This window comes from Salminus brasiliensis, chromosome 18, assembly GCF_030463535.1.
Source record: "Salminus brasiliensis chromosome 18, fSalBra1.hap2, whole genome shotgun sequence".
Taxonomy (NCBI): Eukaryota; Metazoa; Chordata; class Actinopteri; order Characiformes; family Bryconidae; genus Salminus; species Salminus brasiliensis.
The window spans coordinates 6,125,605-6,145,547 of NC_132895.1; the positions used below are offsets into that span (position 1 = coordinate 6,125,605).

At 45.3% G+C, this 19,943-nt stretch overlaps 1 protein-coding gene across 5 annotated transcripts in view; it reads right to left on the bottom strand.

Moving 5' to 3' along the window:
* Window positions 1-19,943, bottom strand: part of rxraa (retinoid X receptor, alpha a) — a 243,853-nt gene that overhangs the window by 60,859 nt on the left and 163,051 nt on the right. The gene's annotated exons all lie outside the window — the stretch shown is intronic.

Sequence of the window (19,943 nt, forward strand, 5' to 3'; positions counted from 1 at the left end):
TACAATAAACATCCAGTGAACAGCAGGTCTGCATGCCGGAATTGCCGGAATTGTCAACAGAGAGTTCAGACTGGTTGGAGCTGTCAGGAAAGCTACAGTAACTCAGATATCCACTTTGTACAATTATGCACAACACGTCCAACCTTAAGGCGGAGGAGCTACACCAGCAGAAGACCATGTCAGACTCCACTTCTGTCAGCCATAAACAAAACGCTGAGTCTGCAAAGAGCACAGGCTCACCAAAACTAGACAGCTGACTGGACTGATGAATCTCAGTTTCAGCTGAGAATGATGGTACATAGATGGTAGGGTTGGAATTAGGCCTCAACAGCTTGGAGCTATGGACCCAACCTGCCTTGTGTTGAGGCAGTCCAGGCTGGTGGAGGTGGTGCTGTTTTCTGGGCACACTATGTAGCTTGGTGTCCATTCTAGGATAAAGGCCTACCATGGATGTCCAAACTGGACCTGCAAACTGGACTAATGTTGGCATTCAGACAAACAGCCTGACCTTCACCCAACATACAAACAATAGTACAGGGTGTAACAGTGAGCTGCACCTGTCCAGTGATTCTGTAAAGTAACATTGCACACAATGTAGTCTCGGCCTTTGATTGCCCTCTGTCCTCACACACACATATGCATTCATGTTTACGAACATCAACATCAGTAAACCCTTCATCTCCATTGCTGGTAAACCAAAGCTCATATCAAAACTCCAGCTTTCTGTGAGCCGAAAGCATTTCTTCTCTGAAGATTCACCATAGTTTTCACCTGCCAAGTGAATTTCAGACAGAGAGAGAAAGAGAGCAACCCAGAGAGGAATAGGGGGAGAGGTGCAAAGTCATTAGCACCAACGATTACACTCCCAGGCTCTCACTCTCTGACCCACTTCACTTCTGTCACCCTCCATCACTTTATCTTCCTTTCTCTCTCTGGCCATGTTCGCCTTGAACCTGTCCGTCACGCTGTCACCATCAATCAGGACAGATCAGAGAGCGAGGCCATAGATCCTATTCATACATACTCTCTCCTTCCGTTCCTCCTGTGTCAGGAGTAATAGGATCAGGATGAGCTTCTGAAACACATACACACACACAAAGACGCAGGTTTGTTTTAATATCTTGTCAGGTCGTGGGGTCACACATAATGCAGGTCCTGCATGTATTAAAGCAACATAATGTAGCAATCTGACTTTACAATTCCAGCTTCAGAATCATACTGACTCTCCTCTGACTGTAATAGGAGGAATGGCATCTTTGTCAATTACACTTTAGGCCGAAATCACGGAACCAGGCTGCTACTGCATGAGACCTCTCTCCAGAACTGGGTAATGCTGTGTAACCCGAGTCATACTTGTGTAAAATCCTGTACCATTACTCTACCAACCAGCTTGTCTAGAAATGCATGTTTATGGCTGTCTATGAGGGGGCATGCAAAGTATGATTTGTATTTACTGCAATGGAGTAAAAGTGAATTACACTCCCCAACTGTAGGGGGAGCCAAGGACCCAAAATACCAATTCTTACCTAATAATACTGTTTTAAATATAGTGATTTGACTGCATTTCTATTGGTCTATTCATCATGACATTTTCACACACTTTGGAGGGAAGCTGGTGTTTTCAAATTACATAAAAATTGTAACTGGTCTGAAAGTCGGAACCATACAAAAAAGTTTTTCACCCCACAAACCAACTGAATCCTGGTTCAGTTTGATCTGGATTGAGCCCACCCCTTTCGGTCAGGCCAAAGTTTTGGTCCTGTGATCCAAATCATGGTCCGAGGCACATTTCACACCTGCTATTTGGGCTAATTTGGACCTCTGTCCAATGCATGTCCAGTCGAGTATGCTAGGTGTGAAAGCATCCTCAGTCTAATCTTAAACCTAATTCTAATCTCTGCCGCAGAAACCAAAAATATGAAAATCCCTGGCGTCTGCTACACTGCACACCTTTAAATGCTTTCTCTGCATCGTCCTAATGTAGTGTGTGTGACTTGTCCCACACTCTGGGCACTTTTGTTCTGGAAACAAACACACACACACACACACACAAACCAATCACAAGGAGAACACACATCAGCCTCAAATGCACCCTAAACTAATTTGTCTATAAGTAATAAAATCACCAGCATTTGCAATGGAACAATCTCATGTTTGTGATCTAATGCTGTTACGCAAGAGCAGGCCGCTCTCTTCACAGGCAGTCTCATAAGCAGCCTCTGATCGTACACAGGAATTAAACCCATGTACTGCTCAATTAGGTGACAGTTGAGAACAACTGCACGTCCCATCGGTGGTGTTTTTCAGGAGCACACTGTTCTGGAATGACAAACGTCATTGCTCATCGCTCATCGACGGATTTCAGGCCAAAGGCACACGTCGACACTGGTGGATGAGGTGTAGGGGGGTTCTAGTACCCCTTTTTCCCCAGGTCAATGGCGTGGCAGCCAAACACTTCCTCCTCATCCTGCTCTCCTACTTAAGACTTTCTCCAAACACCTTCCAGTCCAACTTCCACCAGTGGGAAATGCCCTAACACACTAACACACACACACACACACACAGAAACACATGGTTTCACACAAGTGTGCCATAGAATTGTCATTAGCCAATCGCTGTATAGAATTCCTATCATGTATATATATAAAAAACAAAAAACAAAACGGAAAAGACTCAGACAGACAAAGTCACATATGTAGGCTCATCCTCTGCTTATGCAGACTAAACCCCTCTGGCCCCGAGACGCCAGGCTTCATTAGGGCGAGCCGTCTGATGCCAATCTGTCAGTGGGCCGCAGAAGCAGAGCAAAGGGCTCGGCTGACGAAGAGTCAGTCAGGGCTTCTCTCCTTGCCAACAGGAGACAGGGTGTGTGTGTGTGTGTGTGTGTGTGTGTGTTCAGGGACTGTCCTGGCTTGCGGGACCCTCACACTCCAGCCTGCTGTGTCACGTTTGGCAGAAGTGCAGCAGAGACGCTGGTATAGGCCTGTGTGCCGCAGTGTGTGTGTGCTTGTGTGTGAGTGCAGGGTGTACTTATGTGTTCTCACAGGGGACAGTTGTGCTTCTGCTTAAAATGACTGCACTGCTCTTCATGCATAAGTGCATCTGCCCTTGGATCAAATATAAGCGACTTTTGTGTGTGTGTGTGTGTGTGTGTGTGTGTGTGGGTGTGTGTGTGTTTGTGGGCACTCATTAGCAGTTTAAAGTCTGAACCTGCCATTCTACCACATCCCAAAGCTGTTCTACCGGATTCTGGGACTGGGAAGACCAGTAAAGAACACTGATCCTATTGTCATGTTCATGAAACCAGTTTGAGAAGGCTTAGCTGTGTGACATGGTCCATTATGCTGGTAGTAGCCGTTGGATGATGGTAAACTGTGTCTATGAAGGGATAAACATGGTCAAGCAATGACTGATGGGTATTAATGGCCCCACAATGAGCCAAGAGAGCATTCCCCACATCATCTCCACCAGCCTGGACTGTTGACACAAGGCAGGTCGGCTCCATGGATTCGAGATGTTGCTGCCAAATTCTGACGCTACCGTCTGTGAGCATCAGCAGAAATCAAGATTCCTCAGACTACATTTACATTTAAGGCAGTTAGCAGACGCTCTTATCCAAAGCGACTTATAAAAGTGCTTTGCTATTTATCCAAGAAAAACCTCAGCTAGTTTAAATAGACTAATAGTTCAAAGATCCTCTAATCTTTAGACATTACTAACACAAGTCAGTAAGGTGACCATAGTACTCTGCTATTCGCCCAAGTATCCTCTGAAGAGGTGGGTCTTCAGTCTGGGTTTGAAAACAGCGAGCGACTCGGCCGTTCGGACACCCAGGGGAAGCTCGTTCCACCACTTTGGTGACAGGACAGAAAAAAGCCTGGACGCTTGTCTTCCGTGGATTTTGAGGGATGGCGGGTCGAGCTGAGCAGTACTTGAAGCTCGAAGGGCTCTTGGTGCGGATCGGCTTTTGACCATCGCCATCAAGTATGGAGGGGCTGGTCCATTCTTGGCTTTGTAGGCCAGAGACTAGGCTACATTTCTCCCGTTATCAGCTGTCTAGTGTGGGTGAGCCTGTGCTTCAGCACTGCAGCCTCAGCTTTCTGTTCTTAGCTGAAAGAAGTGGAATCTGACGTGGTCTTCTGCTGCTGAAGCCCGTCCGCCTCAAGGTTGGATGTGTTGTGCATTCTGGCATACTTATCTGGGTTACTGTAGCCTTTCTGTCAGCTCTAACCAGTCTGGCCAATTCTCTGTTGACCTCTCGCACCAACAAGGTGTTTCCATCTGCAGAACTGCAGATCTGCCGCCTACTGTTTTCTTAATGACAGCATCCTGAGTAACTCTAGACACGGTTGTGCTGGAAATCTCAGGAGATCAGCAGTTTTAGGACGACAGTGTTTTAATTCTTTTATACAAACCGGAAGTAATAAGATCAAAATATCAAACTATCTTTAGGCTTTTGAAAGATCTTGGTTGTCTGGAGTGTGCAGTGTAGCAGTGTATGTAGGGTGAAGCTGTGAGGTTGATGGTCTGTTCCATTCTGTCAGGGCTGAATTTACAGATCAGGATTACAGATGGATGAAAGGGGCCCTTCCCTAATCCCCTCCCAAAGGGGGGCACAGCTGGTGGAAAATAGAACACACCACACAAGAGCAGAACAAAGGAGAATAAAAGAGAGGGAGAAATTGTGTGTGTGTGTGTGTGATTTGTGTATTAGTTGCCATCTCTGTCACTGAGATCAGAGAGGCCCTGCTTACTGACCACCACAGAGTATCTTTCCACACACACACACACACACACACTCACGTACGTCCGTTTACTACATTAGTACTTTGGAGCGACGCCACAAACAGTGCTGTTAAGTTATTAGGCCATTTCAAATACACTATTTGGACAAAAGTATTGGGACACTTGCTAATTCGTTCTTCCTTCCGAAACCAAGAGGATTAAAAGAAAAAAAAAAAAGAGTTTATCCTGCTTTTGTTGGAGTAACTGTCTCTACTGTCCAGGGAAGAAGGCTTTCTACTAGATTTAGGAGGAGCATTGCTGTGAGGATCTGATTGCATTCAGCGACAAAAGAGCATTAGTGAAGTCAGGATATTGGATGGTACCAATAGGCTCATGTTTATCGGCTTCAAAGAGTCCTGTTCCATTGGCAGTACTTTAGTACAGGGACTAGACAAGCTTTGTGTGTGTGTGCATTTGCACATCTGTGTCAGCAATGGGTGCAACTTAAAGAAGCTGAATACGTTTGTTAGAAGGGGTGTCCATAAACATTTGGACACACAGTGTAGGCTTGTGTTGTGTTCCTGACCTTGTTAAAGCAGCATAAATGCAAGAATTGGTATTTCTTGCACTTGGGCTCCCCCTGCGGTCAGGAAGTGTAACTTGTGCTTTCAGCCACTCCTAAAGGGCACGCTTTATACATGCATTTCTGGACAAGCTGGGAGATAAAGAACCGTCACTGAAAGGTAAAGAGGCATATTACAGCATACTTTTACAGGATTTTACATTAATTGTCATGCAGTGTTACGCAATTCTCACCAGTGTCTGCTTCACCAGAGTTACACAGTGCAGTTAGCAGCGTGCCGGCCCTGGAGTAGCAACGACAGAGACGCTAATCTCCCTGTTCCAGCCGGAGGACATTAACATGATTCTGAAGCTGCTACGTAATGGTGCTTTAAGGGGGGAAATTGTGTAATTATTAAATTTTTAGTTGAACCATTACTTCAACAGCATGTTAAAGACAATAGTGGCATATTTGTCTGCTGCTGTGATTCATTTCCTGTTAGTGCCGCTACAGCTGGAAGCACCACTACAACGCATTCCCTCCGTATCCCTCCTTCCCTCTTTTTCTCACGCCCTCCACATCCCCCCGCTGCCGTCTTCCTCCTGACCTGTTTGGCTGGAAAGAGAAACATGTTTTACAAGCCTGTCTAAGAAGAAGCACTGGAAGTCTCATCAGGGGCTTGTTTTACCTGCAGCACACCCTGGATAAACAGGCTCCCTAGATGAGATAAGAGAAGACAAAAAAAACCAACAAAAAAAAACCCATCCCTGGCAGCATCAGAAAAGCAGTGGCAGTCCTCCAGCTCTTCTCGTCTTGCCAGTGTGAGCATGAATGGACTGAGAAAAGGGAAGAGGAGAAAAAAGGTGCACCACGGCGCAGCACGGCGCTCACGGCACGGCGCTCACGGCACGGCGCTCACGGCACGGCCTGTCGTCGGCCCCCATGCAGCTCCACCACACAGGTACGCAGAAACACACTCGACAGCAACAACACGGCAAATTAAGCGGGATTACTGTCACTGCCTGAGCGGTACTGTAAACAACGCACGCAGCCCACCCAAAACCCCTGAAAACTAACACTCCACAGACTCACTTTCTCTCTCTCCCGCTTCCTAGTATCTGGTAGACTCTAGAGGGAGTGTGTGGGAGCAGCGCATGGATGCAGGGAGTTCCTGTGGGAACAGATCCACTACTGCTCCCAAACGTTGTCTTAAATCAAGTACTTTATACACAGACTGAAAATTCCTATATACGCTAGATGGGCAAAAGTATTGGGACACCTGTTCATTCCCTGTTTCTTCTAAAATCAAAGGTATTAAAAGAGTTTATCCTGCTTTTGTTGGAGTAACTTTCTCTACTGTCCAGGAAAGAAGAAGACTTTCTATTGGATTTTGGAGGAGCACTGCCGTGAGGATTTGATTGCATTTAGTGACAAGAGCTTTAGTGAGCTCCGGATGTTGGATGATCATAATCACCACCCCCCACTTCATCCCCGACCAACTTCGCAGCTCATCCCAAAAATACTGGATGGAGCACCGTCCATTATTCCAGGGAACACTGTTCAACTGCTCCACACCTCATACTGTATACCCTGTTGGTATCATGCCTAATGCCAGGCGTGGGCTAGAGAGATATGACGCCTGTGTATGTGTGTGTGTGTATTTGCACATCTGTGTCAGCAATGGGTGCAACATAAAGCAGCTGAATGCATTCATTAGAAGGGGTGTCTACAAACATTTGGACATACAGTGTATGGGATTTTCAACACAGATCCAGACTGTGGCGGACCGCCCACGAAACACACGGCCTCTCAGCAGATACATCACAATCACAGAAAAACAACCTTGATTATGTGAAGGGGGGGTGGGGGTGGGAGGGGCTGGAGATTTGGAGTTACTCCCTCTTTCTCCATGTCTTTTTGTCATTCAGAGACCACACACATGGATACCAACACACACACACTCTTACATACACACACACACACACACACCGGCCTGGCCTGCCAGCAAGCTGCCTGCATGACTAATGTGCGCACTTGAAAAGGAACTGTGTAGCTTCATTAACAGAATCCTCATGCGCGTTCCCAGACCCCAGGTTGATAAGATGAGGGTTCTGAACCGACAAGTTCGACAACAACACCGCCACATTCCCCCTCGACCCGTTCGCTTTATCTCTCCTCTCTCTCTCGGTTACTTCACCCTCTGAGAACAAAGCGGCCTCACTCGCATTCCTTCAAGCCACACACATCAGGATAAAATAAGTCCATAAATGATTTTAATAGCCTTCTGCATGCTCGAGTGCCCCTCTCAGACATGGGAGACTTGAACATTCTCGAACACACTCCAACTAAAGCGTTCATCGGTTCTGTCTTTTCACATAGAGAGGTTTTTTTGCTAAACAGCTACGGAAAGGAGGCAGCGGGCGGCAGATACTGACTACCCAAATAACCTTGATGAGAACAAAAAAGCTCATATCAGTGTGTTCTTATCGGCACAGTTCAGCTAAAGGATTTGCATTGGAGCTACAAGGCCTATCTAGCTGTGGCTAATCTAGTGTCTAGGATGTACATCTGTGAAAAGAGATTTAAATATGGACGCAATTTAAGCTTCAGCAGAATACTGGGTTATTCAGATGATCATTAGAGTGGGCCGTATTTTAATGCCATAGTGGAGTAATGAAAGTTCGGTACATGGAAGTGGCCTTTTGAGGCTAAACACAAGGGAAAAAATGCAAAGGTACGCTATAGCTGCTGCTAAGTGAAGGGCCGCTCAGAGGTGGGTGGAGAAGCTAACGGAGCTTAGGTAGCCAGGTGATATGGCCGGTGTGGTGCCCATACTCACTTCCTCGCCCTGATTTCACTTCTCCTTAGCTGTGTTCGAAACTGTGCCCTATTTACTACCCTCTACATGTGAACACCCAGATCACTACCCAGAGCACTATTACAAGGGGGCAGAATTCGATGCCAACCCCGTCTATGTTCACGCATTCCGCTTGCTTTGTTTAAATAGCAGCACTGCTGGTGAATATATCTACGGGCGTGGTGGTCTCGAAATGAGGTGTGTTCAGGTCAATTTCTGGCGTATTGCTATATCAGCAAGGGAAAGCCCCCCCCCCCCCCCCCCCGCTTTGCACCACTGAAATAGCAATTTGCCAAAGTCAGACTGCACCTGACTCTTAAAGGGAATGGCGGATGACACGGTGATTGGTTTATCATTGCTCGTTACGCCCAAAACACGCCCATGAATAATTAAGAGACTTAGTACATGCCTTTTGTGTGTTTCGAGCTGTGCAATGCATGCTTTTCCCATCGTTACCATAGCAAAGACACACCGACACGCCCTAAATCAAGCTGCACGGTTGACAGCTAGCCTAAAGATTGTTAAAATAGGGCCCCGAGTGTCTAAATTCTTGTGTGAGCTGGATTGTGTGTGAGTGTGTGTGTGTGTGTGTGTGCATATTAAATGTACCCTCTCCCCCACTCAGAGCTGCTGCTGTAGATCGGTTTATGTGTCTCCTACGCTATCTCTGATTTTTCTGGGCTGAAGTGAGCCTCCTGCATTATGAATGGAGCAGACGCCCAGAGCCACAGCTCTGTCCAGCTGAGGGTCCATTAGCAGCTGTTCACCTTCACCATTCCTCTACACTCTCTACAGAAGAGGAGGGCTGACAGCAGGGGAGAATGGAGCCGCACGCACACCACAGGTGGCCCTGTGCTCATCAAAGAACCTCCTTAAGAGAATGTGTGTTTGGATAAGAGCAGATAACGACCATTTCTGGTCCAGATGAAGCCGTTATCCTGTCTTGGGGTGGGTAACCTTACAGAAAAATATATCACGTATATTTCACATATGTATGTAGTTCATGTGAAAACAGCTAATCATTTGTACATATGTGATCACGTTGTTTATTAAATGTGGTTAATTACACATGAAATTGGTTGTTTTTTGTCCAGTAAGAGCAATCTGACAGTATTTACTATGTAAAAATCTATTTCTTAATACTATTAATTAATACTATTCAAATATTATATCTTTGCTGTCAGGCAAACACCTCATATCTCCAAAACTGCAACTTTACAGGAAAAGGAAAGAATCTTCTTAACTTTCAATGAAAGTCAATGTAAAAATATTTAATTCCAAGTCATTTTGGGGCAGTTTTCTTTTGGTCCATTTATTGTGACATACTGAGACAATGTAAAAAAATCATTTGGGACAATTTGGGTCTTTTTTTTTGGTTCTTTCCCCCTGAACATTTCTGCTGGTCTTTCTTTGGTCAGTCTCTCATTTTTTGCTCTGGTTGATTTTTGACTTTTGAATTTGCACTCTTGTGTTGTTAGTACTTCTGTCTGCCGGATTTTGACCCTTGCATGTCTGCTCACCTCGCTTTAGTCTGTGTTCTGCTCCTCCTGTTTTTGACCTGACCGGACTTTAACACTTTTTTTGGATTGCAATTCTCTAAATCAACCGATCGATCAGTTTCACATCCACAGACTTTGGATTAGTTCCTCCAACATTATAAAACCATACAGTCTAATGCGCTGTCACTATGCCTTGGGGGTCGCAGGTTCAAATCCAGGGCCATGCCACTTTGCCATAGGCGGTCGCAGTCTGGGAGTCTTGCTGACTAATCGCTCTTAAAGTAATGCTGACTGGCACAGAAGTCTGTTAGCTGGTGCGGCAGAGCTGAGGACCAGCGCTTTGTTAAGTCCTTACCCTCCTAATGTCGGGAGCATGAGGGGGCGCTACAAACGGGTTGATTCATTTGCAGAACCAAATTAGGAGAAATGAGGATTTTTTTTTTATATGTAAAATTGAACTATACAAAGATCAATGTAAGGTCTTGGTGTTGTGAGGGTGAAAGCAGTGCAATCCTTAGAACAGGTAAAAGAAAACCTGACACATGCCAAAGTTTAAATATCTGCCAACGTTTTGCAGCCAACTCACTCAGCCTCACTCACCCAGCGCAATGTCTAGTCACTAGTGTGACCCCTGCAGCGCTTCTTCTTTTATTTCTTTACTTATTCAATGATATTCTTTCATATTCACAAACCCAATTAATTAAACAAACAGTTAGATGAGTTTGGCTATCTGTGTATTCAAATACCCCCGGCCGTCTCCGGCGCTCTTGACTGTACATCATCCTGATGAGAGCTTGTGATTCAGAGCTGGTAGGTAAATGCTGCGTTAGACTCATATCTGGCTGAGTCCAGCAGGAAACGCCTCTGTCAGTGCTGAGAAGGCTTCAGAACTACTAACAGCTTCAGAACCTCAGGAGTGAGTTTGGGACGAACTACGTGGACCTGTCTTCCACACCATTCAAAAACGCAGGTGCTAGAAAGGGTTCTTTCCCATAGAAAAACAAATAACATTGCTTGTATTTTCAGTGGGTAAAGAACCTTTAGATCTACCTCTTTAGGGTTCTTCATACTCGCACACTCTTTTACAAACACGGTTCTTCTGTGGTATCACTCAAAGAACCCTTTGTAGCACCTTCATGTTTTAATAGTGAGCTGCATGGTCTACTATAAAGGACACTATGCAGACACACACACACACACACACTTTTGTTACACACTTTAGGGAGTTCTGTACTTGAAAAGCAACAGTAAGCAATGGAGCTGGTCCAGGAAAAGGCTGGCCACTGTGCGTTCTTTCTGACAAAGAGAAGAATCCCCGATAAACCCTTCCCAAGACGCTCGCTCGCCAGCACAGAGACACACGTTTGAGTCCCGCCGCTGTGAAAAAGCCCCACACACATACACACACACACAATCTATTATTCACAAAGCTACGTGGTGATGGCTGGCATGTTTTGAAGCCCACAGATGGTGGGCCCAGGCGGCGATGAAACAGAAATCATTAGCATTTCTCTGAAACGCTCAGGTTTATTCATAGGTAAGAAGGAGGAGGGACACGGAGTAACTTCCAGAAGAACTTCCAAGCGACCGCTTTAGTGCAGAGCCTAAAATAAAAGTGATGCGGGGAGCAAAGCTGCACAGTGTTTTTCTGGCGGTTTGGAGTGTGATGAGAATGTTAGGCGGAGGGGTGTTTGAATGAGGGGGGGGGGGGGGGACAAACATCCTGTACAGTCGTCCTCCTGTGTGCAGGGCTGGGACGCTCGGCCAAGTAAGTGACACACACACTCTCGGGCGATGACAATATTTATTTGACATTTACTGACATGGCCACGCTTACTATTCATCTCTAAACGCCCCCGCTGTTTATTATTGTACAGGAAAATGAATGAATTATTAGTGTGTGTGTGTGTGTTTGGGGGGGGGGGTCTGTTAGAGGAGGTGGGGTAAATGTTTGTGTGTGCGGATGGGTACATGTATGCCAAAGTGCGTGTATGTGTGTGTGTGTGCGCGTCTGTTTGTACTAACAGCCTAATCTGGTGCACGCTGTTAAGGCGCTGAGAGTAAACAGTGCTGGCTGATGTGTTTACTCTAACAGGATGAGCACTGGCGAGGGAAACGCGCGAGGCGGCCAAAGCAACACTGGAGTCTCTGCTCAAGGCGGCCCCTGTTTCAGCACGGCCTTCTGACAGGGCTTCCCTCTCACATCTCAAAACCGGCCACCTGTCAGCACACATACGGACTCGCAGCAGAAGAAGGGCCCTTGGGAGTATGTTAGTGGAGGTCTAGGATGTTCACTACACCACCTAGGAAACCAATAGGATTTGGATATACCTACCTACTAAACCCATGATATGTGTGATATGGATATTTGGGAATTACCACCATCCTGCGCGAAACCTTTTCCCAAATTCCAAACAGCTAAGGCAATAATACTCATCCTCACTCTTCATCACGATGGCTGCTGACATAACAAGCTTGCAATGATTTAAAAATTCATTTGAAAAAGTATTGGGACGCCTACACATTAGACCTACAGGAGCTTTTATGACATCCCATTCTAAATCCATAGGCATTCATTTAGAGCTGGTCCCTCTTTGCAGCAGCAGGTCTGGAGCTCTGCAGTTATTGAGTCAGCAGTGTTGGAGACACTCTGTTGCTGAGCTGCTCTCCGTGATTCCTCCTAAACGCTTCCACTGTTCAATAAAACCACTCACAGCTGATGGAGGAAGATCTAGGAGGGAGGAAATTTCAGCAGCTGGCTTGTTGCTGCTGCAGCAGTGTCTCTTATTACATACAGAATCACGCTTGAGCTCAGTGTGCTCTTTAGAACCTCCCAGTCTTTCACTAATGTGTGTAAGAAAGGCAGACTGCACAGCTAGGGACTGAATGAAACACCTGACTTCAGTGATTAAGAGGTGTGTCCCAGTACTTTTGTCCATATAGTGTAGCAGTTTTAAGTAGGTCATAACTTGCAATTACATTTGGTGTAAAATGACAGGTAAGGATAAACAAGAAATAAATTTAGAGAAATTAAGAGCTCTGTATAGTACTGATAAAGGCCTCTTTGACTTTAACATAAGTGGAACCCTTCAGAGCTTCTTTAAAAAATATATACACAAGGTTCTCCTTCGTAGAGACGTGCAGTTTAACCAGAGCGTTCTACTAAATCACTGCACTGAAATAGTTCTTTGAATTGTTCTATATATAACCACTGACCGCTAAAGAACTTTTGAAACTCCCCTTTTTAGGGGGGTAGGCCAGTCGTAAAAAAATGCTCCTTTTAGTCGTCCAATAATTCGTCTTGTCTGTTTATCCAGTGAAATCAGTTGTTTAAAACAACATCATGACCACATCATTCATTATCAGCATTATGACTGGCTTTGGAACAGATCCAGGCATATTTTTAGGGTCAGGTGTTTTATATGACTTTATTTAAGCCTGATTCAGTCCCGATCCTTTGTTTTTACCACTGTGCTCTAGCATCCTCTCAGTCCCCTTCATGGGCATTATTCACAGCCCACAGCAGTGTGGAGCGTTCTCAGTAGGTCACAGGACAGACAATGGTCTGCAGTGTTGAACTACTATACAATAGTTATAATATATATATATTATAACTATTGTATAGTAGTTCAACACTGCAGACCATTGTCTGTCCTGTGACCTTCTGAGAAGGTCAGAAGGTCACATTTAAGCTGCTTTTTCATCCAGGTGTTTCTACACTGAAAACTCAGGAAACACTCTACTGTTCTACCTTTGGGAGTACCACATGCCGTTCAGCATGTTCACAACCAAGAGGAGGAGACGAATGTATGCACTTTATAGAAAACACGAACCCAGTTATTCCACATCAGTAGTTGCCAAAAACGTGTGTAGACCAAAATATTGGCATGTGCTCACCACTAAAATGCATGTCTTAAACTCCACCAATAGGAGTTTAGCATGGGATTACGAGCAAGATTTGGGAACAGCAGAATGAATACCATCATTATCTCATAATCTGGAGCACAGAAAGCACAGAAATAAACAATATTACATGTGTTCCACAGGATTCGACCACGATTTGATCGACTCAGACACTTCCGACTGGTGTTTGGCGTCTGGAAGATCCTGACCAGTCCACATTTCTCATCTGTTCCCAGCTCCCAGTGCTTATTCAGTTAATGAAGGGAAGTTGAGCTGAGTAGTAAATAAGCTGGTGGCAGAAGAGAGAAATGTGGACTGGCTAGAACTGGGCTGAATGCCGCTGGTTTGCGTAATGGGCTGAAATGTGGCCATTGTCAGATGCTGAGACGCTGCATGGTAAAGATTTGCAAGGCAGGCTAAGGGCTGGTGGTTGGGGCCAGGCGGAATAATAGAGGCCCTTAATGGTCCTCATCAGTGGCTGTGACGAGACGAGATGCGAGACGACAGCGGAACCGCAACTGTGCGGCCATCCTCCTGCTGCCCAAATAAAGAGATGGCCCACATAAAGAGTCTGGCCCGGCTCCTGAAAGCTTCTGAGTGAAGCAACAGGAAAAGAACAACTTGGATAAGGTGGTGGATGAGTGTTTAGAGAGGAAAAAAAGGAGCACGAATCGGCCACCCAAGCCATCCATGTAGGTGGTAAATCACAGGCCATTGTTCGCCTGGTGTGGATCTAACCTCTTCCCTCACCTCCATAACTCTACCTGCTGTACTGCTTGCTCTCTCGCTCTCCTTAATTAGCCTATTTATGTGGAAGAGCTGCTAACCGAGGCGGAGAAAGCTCTTGTTTACTGAGAGCAGAGGAAAGAAAGCACAGGAGATGCAGTTGGCTGAAGATAAGTGCAGATAAACTAAAGATTACACTTGCTATCGCTGCTCTTGCTTCGGTGCCTACACTGCACTGCTCTGATACAGCCTAATTGTCCTTTTCAACTCCGAGGTGATATGAGTAATCCTCTGGGCCAAAACACACACAGACTCACAGGCACATAAACAAGCCATGTATACCAGTGAATGCTAACTCTCAGACCATTAATATCACATCCAGGCTCTAGGCTAGTCTGCAAGAGGACCTAAAGACTCACTGCAATATGGTGAGGGGCAGGGGGGTCAAGCAAGACTACAGTTACCACAGCAATACTACTAAACCACAATACTACAATACCCACAATACCCTGCAAATACAGTGGCTTAGAGCTTAAGGTTTCCGGGTGACAAGCGCGCTGGTGGAATTACCGTGTGTACCCTAACAGCATGTGCCGCAAACTGTCCTGTGCAACCGCATGCACTGAATCATGACCCTCGTAGCGTGACACCCCTAACTCATAATTCACACATTTAACAAAACCCAATGAGCCAACCCCTTCGCTTACACTCAGACCATTAATATCAGGTCCAGGCTCGGCTAGGCTTGTCTGTATGAGGGCTGTTCTAAATGAGGAGACCGATCACTGGTTAAAATATGAATGGGAGTTCTCGTAATGCTCAACAGGGCATCTGTTTACGGATAAAAAGGGTGCCTTCAACCAAAAGAGCCAGTCAGCTTGCTAAGAAGGGTGGAGCCTTGAGTGGAGAAGGGTCCACGATATTGTGGTGCTAGTGCTCCCCATAGAAAACCATGCCTGCGTCCCAAACCACACACTCCTATACTTTACCTACTAGATTAATGAACGCACTTCTGGTGGTGGTGCACTATTTTTAACACACTATTTAGTGAGGTAGTGTGCAGTCTGTATCATTGTTATATATATATATATATAATATTATTATTATTTCAAATTTAACAAAAAAACAACAACAACAACAAAATGCTTTCCTCACTTTTGCCTTTGGAATTGGTGGAAACTGGTAAAAATGGGAAAATTGCAAAAACATCATTAATATTTCACAAATTCTTCATTATTATTAAATAACATAAAAGTCCAATCTGCTGTTATTATCCAGACGGTAATGTCTAGCTGTAAACCAGTCAGGCTTTGTCCTGGCCCCAGCTCTGTGTGATAGGATCTTTAGCGCTGGCACAGAAGCCCTTTCTGCTAATCTATTCTGCTTTTGAACAGTCAGTGGAGTAGATAGAGTGTACCAAGATACCCTCACACACACACACACACACACACACACACACACACACACACACACACATTCATAGTCACTCTGGGATCTTCATTACTTACTCACTGTGCCAATCTGTCTGAAGAATCTGATTACTGCCAGCTTCTCCGCTATATTAGCACACAGTGAAGTGAACGGAGACTAGCTGGAGGTTAGTATTAGTATTTCCAGTGTTAGCATTTATTTCTGTGCAAAAGTCTCACATCTACAGAGACAGGCTTAAATCTCCAGCCACGAATAGAAGTCTGATTACAGCCGGATTGGGATATCACAAGGAAGGTAATTAGAGGCAGCAACCAGTGGCGCTCTCCACATAGAGCCTGATTAGGAACACAACGTAGTGCATCCCTACCCAGGAGCACAACACAAAGCCAATACAGTACCAAGGCACTGATAGCCTGGGGCGTCACAGAGGGACATGAAGGGGGATAGAGAGAGTAAGATATGGAGAGGTGAATGAACCACAGGCTTATGAGAAGCAACTCTGTGAGTCCACAGATGAGTTAGCATGTTCAGCATTAGCATTTATTTCATCACTAAAGCCATGGTTCATAGTAATGCCTCTAATGCTGGGGGGCGAGCTCCAGCAGCAGCTCTGTTTTACAAATTCTAATGATGTTCAGGTCAGGTTACGTTCAAATTATGGACCTTATAACTCAGTTACGATCAGTTTGGATTTGTCTTCTTTAGATTTTGCTGATTCCCATATAATAAAATATTTATGTATTTGGACACATTTTTATACATGCACTGTTTATTAAAATGTATTATTTCAGACACAGATACAGTTTAAAATACATTTACTTTAAAAGATAGGTCAGAGTACAGGGTCTGCCATGCTAAAGAATCCCTGGAGCAGAAAGGGTTAGGAGCCTTGCTCAAGGGCCTAACAGTGGCAAGCAGACATGGGTAGCGAACCCATGACTTTGTGATCAGTAAAGCAGTGCTTTAACCACTGATCTACCACTGCTCCCAATATGATACACTGTACTGTTAGATTTGTAATAGTCAGCTGTTCTGTTGTCATCAGGAATCTTGTGTTCACCAAGATTCAAAAATTTAGACTGGTGTCGATTAATCCTTACAGCCTTAGAGCGCTCTGCAATTGTGTAAATTGCCCAATATCTGCACTTTCCCTGTTAGATCAGGATTCACTCCTCTGCAGACAAACAGGACGTTCAGGCTCAGACGCAGAACTTCCTGTTGCGCAAGCTTCTCGAAACATTATACAATCGTTTGAGATGAAATCACAGCACACACCCACTCCAAGATCTAATCTGGCTAAACTGTGTGTACGCACTCTCTCACCTATGCGCAAGAACGCTTACGCATACGCAACTCCTAAACCTAAACCCTGCACACTCGACTTAAAGACGCCCTGTACTGACAACACACTAGACTGGGAGCGTCCTGCAGAGGAGCTGCTGTAGTTTCAGTAGTTTCAGCAGGGAAGGCACCATTACTCCATTAAACTCGACACAAACACAGCATGCACCGACCAGCCAGAACATTAAAACCACTGACACTTGAAGAAATCAACACTGCTTATCTGGCTCCTATTGTATCTGTCAAGGGTTGTGAGGCAGCAAGTGAACAGTCACTTGAAGGTGATGTGCTAAAAGCAGATCTGAGCCACTGTGATGGCTAGACAACTGGGTCAGAGCATCTCAGAAACTTTAGGCAGGTCTGGTGGGGTGATGAAAGTCAGCTGCTTAACACTGTAAAGGCCCACAAAGCTGCCAAAACAGCTCTGACCCACTGTGGCATGGATTTAACAAGTCAGCATGAACTTTTTTAGACGTTTGTGCTTCGTTAGCTCGTCTGTGGGAGCCGAACAGACGGGCTTCAATGAGCATTGGACGCCCATGACCCTGTCGGCGGTTCACTAGTTGTCCTTCCTTGGAGAACCTTTGGTAGGTACTGACCACTGGATATTGGAACACCACACGATACCTGCTACCTGATGTGTAGGGAGATGGTCTGACCCAGTCGTCTAGACATCCCAGTTTGGTCCTTGGCTACATAGGGATACTGCATCAGCAACAGTTTAAAATGAGGCATTGGCTGGTGTGTTGGAGGAGACATGTGCTAGTCTTCACCCTTATAGTGTTGGGGGCACTGCCAATGGGGGGTGGGGGTGGGATGGGTAATGGGGTGATATTACACTTTTATTTCTCATATTTGCTCCCTCTACAATCGGGAAGTGTAATTCATGCTTTGAGACATTCCTAAAGGACAAACATTACACATGCATTTCTGGACAAGCTGAGATAAGTGAGAAAACTACCACTAAAAGTAAAAGAAGTTCCTCTGATTTTTGTCTTGCCTGCTTCACCCAAAGTCCAAAATATCAACGATTCTCCATATTACAGTCAATGGAGCAACATCATGTTTTCAAAGATGCTATTTTACTGTACAATTGCTACAAAATGCTGCTTTAATGTTTACTGTGTGGCCCATCAAAAGAAACGGACTTCTACCTCTGAATAACCACCAAAAATAACTGTGAAAATAATGATTATAATAAATAATAACAAACTTGATTAGTTGATTGCAAATATAATTGACAGTGACGGCCTTCATGTAGACTGTGGTGGTTCTTGGCTGCAGCTTTCTCAGTGTTTCTCCGGCTGGGACAGTGGGCCTCTTTTATGAGGCGTAGGGGGAGTCTGGTGGTCTGGCACTTGATTTTTACACATCCCAGAAGCCCTTGCTGCATCAACACCACGTCAATTCAGGCCACTCTTGCACCACACACACATATACACCAACCAACACATGCAGACATTAACCAATTAAAAGAGAGGAAATGAAAGCAGACTATGGGGGACAGTCAGTATATGATGCACTACATCTTTTACATAGAGGGAGGTTCTCAAGGTCACATGGCCTGTCTGCTTCTGAAACGGGGGGTCCAAACGGACAACAGTGATTAATTTGGACAATTATCACATGAGGGAGACTGCTGGCCTGATGGCAGCGTGCTGTGGAATTTGTCACTTCCTCTCTGGTGAGTGTGTGTAAGAGTGTCTGTGTGTGTGTGTGTGCTTGTTTGTGTCTGCGGGCTAAAAGCTATTTCTGGAAAGCCTGCGTGGTCTCTCTTACTCTCACTCACTCTTGCTCTCTCGCTCTCTATTATGCAGTGCACTGTGAGGTAATGCCAGCCTCTTCCATACACACACGTTTAACAGTACCTAAGTGAGACTTATGCACAAGAGTGTTATACTTGGCAATGATATCCATTATTCAGGTGGCAGGGTAAAAAAGAGCATACTGTGTGTGTGTGTGTGTGTGTGTGTGTGTGTGTGTGTGTGTGTGTGTGAATGTATGTGTGTGTGTGTGTGTATCCTTGGACACCTCCCAAAGCAGATGTTTCTCCTCATCCTTCTGTATATATACCCTTATAGGGCTTCTTTGGGGAGATAATATCACGGCCCATAAGACATGTAATTTCTTTCCTACACAAAAAAGCTGTGTGTGTGTGTGTGTGTGTGTGTGTGTGTGTGATTTAGGATAACGGATCCTTTTCCATTTGTGCTTTCGCGTCCGAAAGAAGCATAAGAAGTTCTCAAAAGGTTCACATTTCAGGTTTAATTAAAAATTAAAAAAATAAAAACCCCTTGAAGCTGTTTTAAGTGAGCAGGCTGAATTTATTGACCACATAACGAGGCTTTGAACCCCCCCTTTCTTCTTTTTCTGATTATTATTCTTTTGTTCTCTGTGCTGTTCTGCTCAGGGTCTCTGTAATCAAACACAAATGGGGAGTGAGCTGTTTTTTTGGCTGGCCTGTTAAAGAAATACTCCAGGCCTTGGGGTGGGCTGCCCCAGATGCCCCCCCCCCTCTGCCGCCTCCTCCCCGGAAAAGAGTGCAGTTGTGCACCCCTGGGGCGGGATGGGGAAGGGGAGGGGGTGGTTTTGGGAAACTATGTGTGTGTCTACGTGCAGCAGGAAGAGGCCTCATGGGCCAGCAGGGGGGCGCATGCGCCTCAGCAGGGGGGAAGGGGGGGTACAAGACGTGTGTGTACATATCTATGAGGTTGCCTGTGTATGCATGTGTACACATGTGTGTGTGTGTGCGTGTATGTGTATCTATGGTTGCTGTCACGCAAAAAGGTTGTTTCTATAAAAAGACAAGGAAAGCTGCTTAGTTTTCATTGGAAGTCGATGTAGAACGGTTCTATTCTCCGTCGTTCTGGAGCGTTTCTATTGGTCCGTTCATCAGGAC